The following is a 12,186-nucleotide window of genomic DNA, read 5'->3' on the forward strand; positions in this document are numbered from 1 at the left end:
TCAGCTGGACGTCATCGTCCGAGGTGAATCGTTTGCCCCCCAGAGCCTTTTTAAAGGGGACTTTGTCTTTCACTGTCACTTGGCTATCTTGGATAATGAGTGCATCCACCAGCTGAACGATGTCATCGGTAACGCAGTGTGGTGCTCCAGACCGTGCATCACCGGCGCTTCCCTGAAGCGCTTGTGCCGCGCCTTGACCCTTGCAAGGGTCATGGAGGGTTCGCCGTACACTTGTGACTTTCGTCGATGAATGTCAGTTCCTCCTACTCCTTCCGCTGTCAGAAAACGAGCAACACCTCCTTGTTCTCCTTTTGACGCCTCCATGTCACTTTTGCAATGCGACTGGCAGCGGTGGACGATTGATACACGCTGCTGCTAGCTCTGTATAGTTACGTAATTGCACGCGTGCCCTCTAACGACGGGCTGTGAACTTCCACACTCTGGTCGGAACCACACCTCGTTACACACGCCACAATATTACCCTCTTGTCACCGGTTTGCGAATTCCAGACTTTGGCTGATTTCTTTCTGAACACCCCTTATAATTCTGTAGTCATTTAATTGTTCATTCCAAGACCCTGAGGGTGACAGAGCTACTGCGAATCCTGTCGCCGATACGTCATCGATACTCTTTCACCACGACTTTGGTCCTGCTCTTGAGCCTTTCTTTTATTTCAGTCATTGCACCTTCGATCTATAGATTGAACAGTAGGGACGAAGGACTGCATCCTTACTCCACACCATTCATAATCCAAGCACTGTGTTCTTATTCTTCCATTTTTATTATTTCCAGTTGTTTCTTGTACATATTGTACATCACTCGTCATTCCATACAGTTTACTCAGGTTTTTCTGAAAATTTCGAGCCTCTTATACCATTTCACGTGGTCGAACTCTTTTTCTAGATCGGAAAATCATATAAGGCTTCTTGATTTTTGTTAATTCCCGCCCCTGTTTTCAAGCACAATGTCAGAACTGCCTGTCTGGTGCTTTAACCTTTCCGCAATCTTCATACAATTTCTCTACATCTTCATGTTGTGTTTCTGACAGCACGTATCCTTAAACTACTGTTGTTACCGTTGGTTTTCTGTCGATTTTGATGAGAATCTTATCACAGAATCGTTCACGGTTAGTCACTCTTTGCCATAACTTACTATTTATAATGAATTCTACTCCCGTTACACCGTATTCACATGCTGATGATATTACTCTATATTCGCCTGACTCGATATCTTTATCTTCCATTTCACTCTCTGACTGCCAATATATGAGCCTTTGCATTTTTCTCTTCAGATTTTCCAGCTTGCCCACCACATCAGATTTCCGGACTGCACGTCACGAGTCGTAGTATGTTAGCCTTTCATTGGTCACCTCCTTCTTAGCAGCCCCGTTTCTGACATCCGAATGGGGGACTTATCCGTAGTCGCTGGCTAGTGGAAAGACCATCTGACACCTAGTCAATTACAGGATATATACCCTCTGGGTACACAATGAGTGAATTAATTCAGTGGGTTCCATTGCCTTCTGCAACCCCTTGTCGTTAATTATTGCTGATTCTTCGGACTGTTTTTAGCATCTTCCCATCCTAAGAGTAGCAGGATCTCCTGAAGCTCTGTCCATTCCTCCGTCCTCTTTGACAATTTCACTGGCAGAACGAGGGTGACTTCTTATAATAGAATCTTCGATAGCAACTGCAGATGAATTTTATCCATGGGATCGAACCTGTGACTGAGAACTCTTTGATTGCGAGCCAATGACGACACGCTCAGCTCTATCCATATACCAGGGTGAGTCAAATGAAAACCTTAAATTTGTAATAACAAATGGAAATTTCGCGCCGTTATCCTGTAAGTTGGCAAGCGTGCTGCAAACAGCGTGCAGATGGCCTGTAGGTGGCAGCATAGTGCAGATGCACACATACCGTCGCAGTATCAGTATAAAGATGGCCGCCCCAATTGCGACTTGCACCAGGGAAGAACAGCGTTCTGTTATTCGGTTTTTTGCGTAGTGAAGGTGTGAAACCTATTGAAATTCATCGACGAATGAAGGTTCAATACGGTGATGCATGTTTATCACAGAAGCAAGTCTACGAATGGAGTAGGAATTTCGCAAATGGTGTGACTTCTGTGGAAGATGCTCCTCGTCCAGGTCAGGCACAACGAGTGGTGACTGCACAGAACATTGCAGCAGTTGAGGCCATAATGACGGAAAACCACCGAGTGACACTGAATGACATTGCAGCATGTTTTCAGATTAGTCGTGGGTCAGCACACCAGATTGCTCCAGTTTCACAAAGTGTCTGCAAGATGGGTCCCATAGCAGCTGACTTCTGAAATGAGAGAACGACGTGTTGATGCTTGTGAAAAACTTATTCGGCGCTCTGAACGAGAAGGTGATGGCTTCCTTGCAAGAATCGTTACTGGGGACGAAACCTGGGTTCACTTCCACCAACCGGAAAGGAAGAGAACGAGCAAGGAATGGCGCCATTCCTCATCACCAAAACCGAAGATGTTTCGAGCAGAACCATCAGCTGGGAAGGTTATGCTGACTCTCTTTTGGGACGAAAAAGGCGTCATTTTGGAGCATTACATGCCTAGAGGGACCACTGTCACCAGTGCATCATACACAGATCTCCTAAAAAATCATCTGCGGCCTGCAATCAAATCAAAGCGACTTGGATTGCTATCAGGTGTCCTTTTGCAACATGACAATGCAAGGCCCCACACTGCGCATACAACAGTTGCAACAATCACAGACCTGCATTTTGAGTGTCTTCCTCATCCACCATACTCACCAGACCTTGCCGCAAGTGATTTCCATATGTTTGGACCACTCAAAGACGCAATAGGAGGAAAGAAGTTCCGTTATGATGAAGAGGTACGCGACGTGGTGCATGAGTGGTTGCGTGGACGGCCAAAATTTTTTTTCTAAAGGAATTTATGCACTTTGTAAGCGGTGGAGGACTTACATTGAGCCTGGGGGAGATTATGTTGAAAAGTGATACAGCTTTGTATCACTTCTGCAAAATAAATAATATTTAAGGTTTTCATTTGACTCACCCTCGCATTACAAGTGTGTATACATAGGGTGTAATAGGTATAAGTGCAGATATTTTCAGATATTGTCGTATGTGATACCTCAACGTGTACTCACATTAGTGTGTTGGTTGTTTCTCAGCTGTGTCTCACTGTCTTAGCACAAAGATGTAATGTAATTTACTGCCTGATGTTTTCTGCATGGTCTTAACTGCACCACTAAGTGGATTACGCCTGTCAGTACAGACTAACCGACTTGCTTCCACGTATCCATACTTTCACACCTGACCTGCTGCCCAGGGTAAAATACGCATTAATGGCTTGCTCCTGCCGTGTGTACTTGGATATACTAACCGACCTAGAAACATGCTACTCCTAATAGCTATAATGAATTAAATACTGATGTAATATTGTTCAGTACACTTTTCTCAGTCACCAACGAAAATATCTGGATTTACACCTGTATAATTTGCTGCTACACGGGTAGCGGAGGCTGTGTGGCGTGGACTGGGCGATTTTTTAGGTTAGAAGGCCTCGGGAAAGTATGGGGTGGGCTGCAATCTCAAAGGGTGCATGGCAAACACAGGACGTGCTTGGATCAAGGAACAGTCGGAATTGTAGTTGTAAATTGTTGTAGTTGTGCTGGGAACGTCCCTGAGCTTCAAGCGCTAATAGAAAGCACAGAAGCCGAAATCGTTATAGGTACAGAAAGCTGGCTAAAGCTTGAAATAAGTTCTGCAGAAATTTTTACGAAGTTTCAGACGGTGTTCAGGAAAGATAGATTAGGCAGAATTGGTGTGGAGTGTTTGTGTCTGTCAGTAGTGGTTTATCTTGTAGTGAAGTCGAAGTAGATACTCTGTGCGAATTGGTTTGGGTGGAGGTTATACTTAACAGCCGAACTAAGTTAATAATTGGCTCCTTCTAACGACCCCCAGACTCCGATGATATAGTTGCTGAACAGTTCAGAGAAAATTTGAGTCTCGTAACAAATGAATACCCGACTCATACGATTATAGTTGGTGGGGACTTCGACCTTCCCTCGATATGTTGGCAAAAATACTTGTTCAAAACCGGTGGTAGGCGGAAAACATCTTCCGAGATTGTCCTAAATGCTTTCTCCGAAAATTATTTCGAGCAGTTAGTCCACGAACCCACGCGAATTGTAAATGGTTGCGAAAACACACTTGACCTCTTAGCCACAAACAATCCAGAGCTAATAGAGAGCATCATGACTGATACAGGGATTAGTGATCACAAGGTCGTTGTAGCTAGGCTCAATACCGTTTCTTCCAAATCCACCAGAAACAAACGCAAAATAATTTTATTTAAAAAAGCGGATAAAGTGTCACTAGAAGCCTTCCTAAGAGACAATCTCCATTCCTTCCGAACTGATTATGCAAATGTAGACGAGATGTGTCTCAAATTCCAAGATATAGTAGCAACAGCAATTGAGAGATTCATACCTCATAAATTGGTAAGAGATGGAACTGATCCCCCATGGTACACAAAACAGGTCCGAACGCTGTTGCAGAGGCAACGGAAAAAGCATGCGAAGTTCAGAAGAACGCGAAATCCCGAAGATTGGCTAAAATTTACAAACGCGCGAAATGTGACACGGACTTCAATGCGAGATGCCTTTAATAGGTTCCACAACGGAACATTGTCTCGAAATTTGGTAGAAAATCCGAAGAAATTCTGGTCGTATGTAAAGTACACAAGTGGCAAGACGCAGTCAATACCTTCGCTGCGCTGTGCCGATGGTACTGTTACCGACGACTGTACCGCTAAAGCGGAGTTATTGAACGCTGTTTTCCGAAATTCCTTCACCAGGGAAGAAGAATGGAATATTCCAGAATTTGAAACACGAATAGCTGCTGGCATGTGTTTCTTAGAAGTAGATACCTTAGGGGTTGCGAAGCAACTCAAATCGCTTGATACGGGCAAGTCTTCAGGTCCAGATTGTATACCGATTAGGTTCCTTTCAGATTACGCTGATACAATAGCTCCCTACTTAGCAATCATATACAACCGCTCGCTCACCGATAGATCTGTACCTGCAAACTGGAAAATTGCGCAGGTCGCACCAGTGTTTAAGGAGGGTAGTAGGAGTAATCCATCGAACTACAGACCTATATCATTGACGTCGGTTTGCAGTAGGGTTTTGGAGCATACATTGTATTCAAACATTATGAATCACCTCGAAGGGAACGATCTATTGATACGTAATCAGCATGGTTTCAGAAAACATCGTTCTTGTGCAACGCAGCTAGCTCTTTATTCGCGCGAAGTAATGGCCGCTATCGACAGGGGATGTCAAGTTGATTCCGTATTTCTAGATTTCCGGAAAGCTTTTGACACCGTTCCTCACAAGCGACTTCTAATCAAGCTGCGGGCCTATGGGGTATCGTCTCAGTTGCGCGACTGGATTCGTGATTTCCTGTCAGGAAGATCGCAGTTCTTAGTAATAGACGGCAAATCATCGAGTAAAATTGAAGTGATATCAGGTGTTCACCAAGGAAGCGTCCTGGGACCTCTGATGTTCCTGATCTATATAAATTACCTGGGTGACAATCTGAGCTGTTCTCATAGGTTGTTCGCAGATGATGCTGTAATTTACCGTCTAGTAAGGTCATCCGAAGACCAGTATCAGTTGCAAAGCGATTTAGAAAAGATTGCTGTATGGTGTGGCAGGTGGCAGTTGACGCTAAATAACGAAAAGTGTGAAGTGATCCACATGAGTTCCAAAAGAAATCCGTTGGAATTCTATTACTCGATAAATAGTACAATTCTCAAGGCTGTCAATTCAACTAAGTACCTGGATGTTAAAATTACGTACAACTTCAGTTGGAAAGACCACACAGATAATATTGTGGGGAAGGCGAGCCAAAGATTGTGTTCCATTGGCAGGACACTTAGAAGATGCAACAAGTCCGCTAAAGAGACAGCTTACACTACACTCGTTCGTCCTCTGTTAGAATATTGCTGCGCGGTGTGGGATCCTTACCAGGTGGGATTGACGGAGGACATCGAAAGTGTGCAAAAAAGGGCAGCTCGTTTTGTATTATCACGTAATAGGGGAGAGAGTGTGGCAGATATGATACGCGAGTTGGGATGGAAGTCATTAAAACAAAGACGTTTTTCGTCGCGGCGAGATCTATTTACGAAATTTCAGTCACCAACTTTCTCTTCCGATTGCGAAAATATTTTGTTGAGCCCAACCTACATAGGTAGGAATGATCATCAAAATAAAATAAGAGAAATCAGAGCTCGAACAGAAAGGTTTAGGTGTTCGTTTTTCCCGCGCGCTGTTCGCGAGTGGAATGGTAGAGAGATAGTATGATTGTGGTTCGATGAACCCTCTGCCAAGCACTTAAATGTGAATTGCAGAGTAATCATGTAGATGTAGATGTAGATGTAGATGTATATACAGAGTGACTCTCCTATGAGTCGTTACGTGCATTTTCTCTGGTGTTTCACCAGATATTTGAAATTTGATTTGTGCATTGTGTTGCTGGTCTCAGCCCAAACGAATAGTGGTCATCGTGTCTTTCATTCGACGCCCAGGGTCAACGAAAAGCGTCGATTTGTTTCCAGATAGAAACAAAATGATTTTTAAAACGGACTTTTACGTACCCATTCGATAGAGCGTTCCCAAATCAGTCTAGTGCGATATTCGTTCTTTCAATATGTATTAACAGGTACATTAAAGGGCGAAGAATAACCAGTGTTCCGCAGCTCGTGGTCGTGCGGTAGCGTTCTCGCTTCCCACGCCCGGGTTCCCGGGTTCGATTCCCGGCGGGTTCAGGGATTTTCTCTGCCTCTTGATGACTGGGTGTTGTGTGATGTCCTTAGGTTAGTTAGGTTTAAGTAGTTCTAAGTTCTAGGGGACTGATGACCATAGATGTTAAGTCCCATAGTGCTCAGAGACATTTGAACCATTTGAATAACCAGTGATCCAGCAGTGACGGCACTGCTCTGCACACGCTGTCTGGTACCGCCATGCATGCAGTGCTACTGAGTCACTAGTGTATTGCTGTTTGTTCGTCATGTTTTACTTTTACTGTTAATAAATATTGGTAAAACGAATATCGCTCTAGAGTAACCTGGGAGCGCTCTATCGAATGGACACGTAAGATTCCTCTTCAAAAATCATTTTGTTTGCTATGGGAAACAAACCAATGGATTGCGTCGACACTGGGAGTCGCGTGAAAGGCGCGAAAAGCATTATTTTTTGGGTTGAGTCCAAGAACACAATGCAAAAACGAAATTGCAGATATCTGCTGAAACACCAGTGAGAAGGCGCCTGACGGCTTTATGAAAGATACGCTGCATACAAGGTGAAACAGAACTCCGCCGACAAACTTTCTGAGGTGATAGAAGAACGAAAAAAAAAAATCTAGTAAATATGCGTTCTAAAATGCATACGTTAAGAATTGCGAGCACTCGTTTTGCATACGTTAAGAATTGCGAGCACTCGTTCATCTTTGATATTATGATACACATCTCTTCTACTAAAAGCTTTTTGCTTTCCATATTTTGGGTGCAAGTGCTATGGACCAAAAAAAGACAGGAATGTCCAATAAACATGGGCTTCAAAATGTATATCTTAAGAGCTATGGACACTTGTTCAGAAGAAAAGATTTCTTTCAGAGTAGCGAAGACGAACAAGTGCTCATATCTCTTAATACTTTAGAACCCAAGTCTTCTAAACAATTTTTTCTTGTTTTGGTCCATACTACCGCTTCTCCAAACATGGAAAGCAAAGGAATTTCAGGAGAAGAGACGTGTCTCACAGAATCGAAGATTAACAAGTGTCCATAACTCTTAACCCTTTTGACCCACTGTCTACAACTGTGTACATTAATTTTTAAAGTGTATTAGCTGAAACAGTAACATTGTTCTCAATGAATGTCTCGTGTACACATCTATGAATGTTTAATCTTTATATCATGCACAAATACTCTCATTGTTGGGCACCACTGAAAAAATATCAACAAGTGAATGTAGCAGTGCACAGCAGCTTGGGACCGCCAGAAGTCACTGAAGTTGTTGGTTAGTTATACTCCACCGTGTAATTTAATATTATTATTGATATTTTGCAAGGTGAATATTGAATTATAAGAGTATGTATCACAACAATGAATATTTCAAAATTAATTATTTCAGTCCATAAAAAGAATTCAAGTGTACTCAGTATATATTGAAAACCGGTACATATATTTATAGAAATTTTGCTTCTTAAATAATTGCAAAAATTCATCTAATAGCGTTAGAGCATAAAGAAAAATTCAGATCCGAAAGGGTTAAGGGGAGTTGGAACGCCCTATCTCGACAATGTTAACTTTTGTGACTTGGCTTTCCTGTATTTTAGGAACCCCTGTAGCCATTGACATGAAACTTTTACAGGACATTAAACTGTATGTTTTGCGTCTACTGAACTACAATAATTGCATTTCAGCCACTGCTATCGGAAATACAATTTTATTAATTACATGGTTAAAATTTTGCATGCTTTTTTTGTACGTTATCCTAAATAATTTTCATTATACATAACATTATGTTCTTCTTTTAGTTTAGTAGACTCAAGATATATATGTTACTACTCCCTGAAAATTATTTCTGAGATTTAGGGAAAAATGCAACAGAAAATTTAAATTTTCAGGAACGGTTTCTAAAGTTTCAAAAGACTGTAACTCACTTAATATACGCTTAATTTTTTATTTTTAGTCACTCAGAAGCACCCTCCACCATACTATATATCATCCTGTTGATATTTTCCAAGTTTTTTCTTCTTTTCTTCTTTCTGGACTCCTTAGTGGCCAACTGTGCAGCATACTGTGCTTTATCAGTGCGGACCTTGTCCATCCGTTCAAGTTCTCTAATGCAGTTTGCTCCAGGATTAATTCCCATATGCTTTGCACTTTCACACTACCAATGTTGCGATCATTAAAAGTAATAACAGCATCACTGAACCCCCACTTTAGTGTCTTCATTCCAACAAAAATACTTTTTGGTAAGCGAGTCCATATAAGATTATTGAACGACTCATTGGGATTTTGAGTCTGAACATGTAGACACTTCTTCAGTAATTCAGGATTTGCCAGGTCTCTGTAAATAGGTTTTGCGGTATTCATGACTGCTGCTGGGAATGGAATGTTTATGACTGTATAAACTGTTTGAGTACTGGGCATTGCAGTTATTGCACCATGAATCAGGTCCAGGAGGGCAAAGGTGGTGTACTGGTTTTCCATCAGATGACAGTCTGTGGAAGAAGGTAGCCCATACTGCCTGCTTCATTTCCAACAAATCCTCCGTATTATTTCTAATGGCCATCCCATAACACTGCTGTAGTTCATCAATCATTTTGTCTGTCAGCCTGCCCCTTATGGTTTTACCACCAGAAAGTTTCTTGTCTCTCAAACTTTGTTTCAACTCCCTCAACATGGTGCCCATCCTCTTCTGGACATGACCAATATAAACACGTAATTTAATCTTTATAACACAGCAATCCACAGCCTTCTATATAAAAAATTATCGACTTTATTAGATCTTGAAGTAACGCACGTAAAAATTTTAACATTTTCATATGGTGTATATATTTCAAAAATAAAATAAAATACTTCCCATGTGAGTTTATAAGATATACAGGGTGAGTCACCTAACATTACCGCTGGATATATTTCGTAAACCACATCAAATACTGACGAATCGACTCCATAGACCGAACGTGAGGAGAGGGGCTGATGTAATTGGTTAATACAAACCATAAAAAATGCACGGAAGAATGTTTTTTAACACAAACCTACGTTTTCTTTAAATGGAACCCCATTAGTTTTGTTAGCACATCTGAACATATAAACGAATACGTAATCAGTGCCGTTTGTTGCATTGTAAAATGTTAATTACATCCGGAGATATTGTATCCTTAAGTTGACGCTTGAGTACCACTCCTCCGCTGTTCGAACGTGTGTATCGGAGAGCACCGATTTACGTAGGGATCCAAAGGGAACGGTGATGGACCTTAGGTACAGAAGAGACTGGAACAGCACATTACGTCCATATGCTAACACCCTTTTATTGGTCTTTTTCACTGACGTACATATACATTACCATGAGGGGTGAGGTACACGTACACACGTGGTTTCCGTTTTCAGTTACGGAGTGGAATACAGTGTGTCCCGACATGTCAGGCCAATAGATGTTCAATGTGGTGGCCATCATTTGCTGCACACAATTGCAATCTCTGGCGTAATGAATGTCGTACACGCCGCAGTACATCTGGTGTAATGTCGCCGCAGGCTGTCACAATACGTTGTTTCATATCCTCTGTGGTTGTAGGCACATCACGGTACACATTCTCCTTTAACGTACCCCACAGAAAGAAGTCCAGAGGTGTAAGATCAGGAGAACGGGCTGGCCAATTTATGCGTCCTCCACGTCCTTTGAAACGCCCGTCGAACATCCTGTCAAGGGTCAGCCTGGTGTTAATTGCGGAATGTGCAGTTGCACCATCATGCTGATACCACATACGTCTACGCGTATCCGGTGGGACATTTTCGAGCAACGTTGGCAGATCATTCTGTAGAAACGTGATGTATGTTGCAGCTATTTTCGCCCCTGCAATGAAATGAGGACCAATGAGGTAGTCGCCAATGATTCCGCACCATACATTTACAGTCCACGGTCGCTGTCGCTCTGCCTGTCTGAGCCAGCGAGGATTGTCCACGGACCAGTAATGCATGTTCCGTAGATTCACTGCCCCGTGGTTTGTGAAACCCGCTTCATCGGTAAACAGGTAGAACTGCAACGCATTCTCTGTTAATGCCCATTGACAGAATTGCACTCGTTGATTAAAGTCATCACCATGTAATTGCTTATGTAGCGACACATGAAACGGGTAAAAGCGGTGACGATGCAGTATGCGCATGACACTACTTTGACTCAGTCCACCGGCTCTCGCAATGTCCCGTGTACTCAAGTGTGAGTTCATGGCAACAGCAGCTAACACACCAACTGCACCCGCTTCTCCTGTGACGGGTCTGTTACGGACCCGTTTGCGTGCTACGACCATACCTGTTGCATACAGTTGGCGGTAGATGTTTTGCAATGTGCGGCACGTTGGATGCTCTCTGTCCGGGTAGCGTTCTGCATACACCCTGCACGCTTCAGCTGCATTTCGTCGACACTCGCCATAGATGAGTATCATCTCCGCCTTTTCAGAGTTCGAATACACCATGGTCACAGTTCCTACAACACTACACTATCACAGACGTCTGGTAACACGGTGTACTACAGTTGGTCTGCGTGCGGAGGCGAATGCAGAATAACAATAGCAGCAAGTGCTACATGCGGACACTGCGACAGCTAGACCAAACCACAACAGTGCACTACAGCCACACTCGTAAACACGGTCGTCATCGTAAACATGTCCCTGCAGATGCTGCTCACCGACCGTGGCCCGTGTTTGTTACAACACGCAACTGAACGTAGGAGGTTTCAAGCATCAACTTTAGATTACAATATCTCTGGATGTATTTAACATTTTACAATGCAACAAACGGCACTGATTACGTATTTGTTTATATGTTCAGATGTGCCTACAAAACTAACGTGGTTCCATTTAAAAAAACGTAGGTTTGTGTTAAAAAACATACTTCCATGCACTTTTGTATGGTTTGCCTCAAACAATTACACTAGCCCCTCTCCTCACGTTCGGTCTGTGGAATCGGTTCGTCAGTATTTGATGTGGTTTACGAAATATATCCATCGGTAACGTTAGGTGACTCACCCTGTATATTATTTATTATTTTCGATTATTCCCTTTTGAGAGAGCGATTGAACTTGAGTAGTCATGATTTCTTATTCTTTCTTCGTTCTAACCAAATTCTTTCCTACGTTCACTGTGTTCTCTCTTGCGTTCTTCCGACCATCTTTTTCCCGTTCTGTTCTCCGTATGTTCCTGTTTAAGTGTGTGTTTCTGTGTGATGTTTCTAAACTGTTGTCTTGTGCAATCCCCAGTTCTTTAATGTCTTCTGCTTCATTGATCCACTTTGTCTTGTTTTTGCTCTGGTTTACTATCTCAAATATTTGTCTTGTGATCCTGCTTTTATTCATCCTGCTAATATGTCCATAAAATTTCATCCTTCTCTTTCT

The 12,186-nt window shown here is 42.5% G+C and overlaps 1 protein-coding gene across 1 annotated transcript in view; it reads left to right on the forward strand.

The window, feature by feature from the left end:
• LOC126259973 (facilitated trehalose transporter Tret1-like) overlaps window positions 1-12,186 on the forward strand; it is a 75,785-nt gene that overhangs the window by 62,216 nt on the left and 1,383 nt on the right. The window lies entirely within an intron of this gene.

The sequence above is a fragment of the Schistocerca nitens genome, chromosome 5, assembly GCF_023898315.1.
Source record: "Schistocerca nitens isolate TAMUIC-IGC-003100 chromosome 5, iqSchNite1.1, whole genome shotgun sequence".
Lineage (NCBI taxonomy): Eukaryota > Metazoa > Arthropoda > Insecta > Orthoptera > Acrididae > Schistocerca > Schistocerca nitens.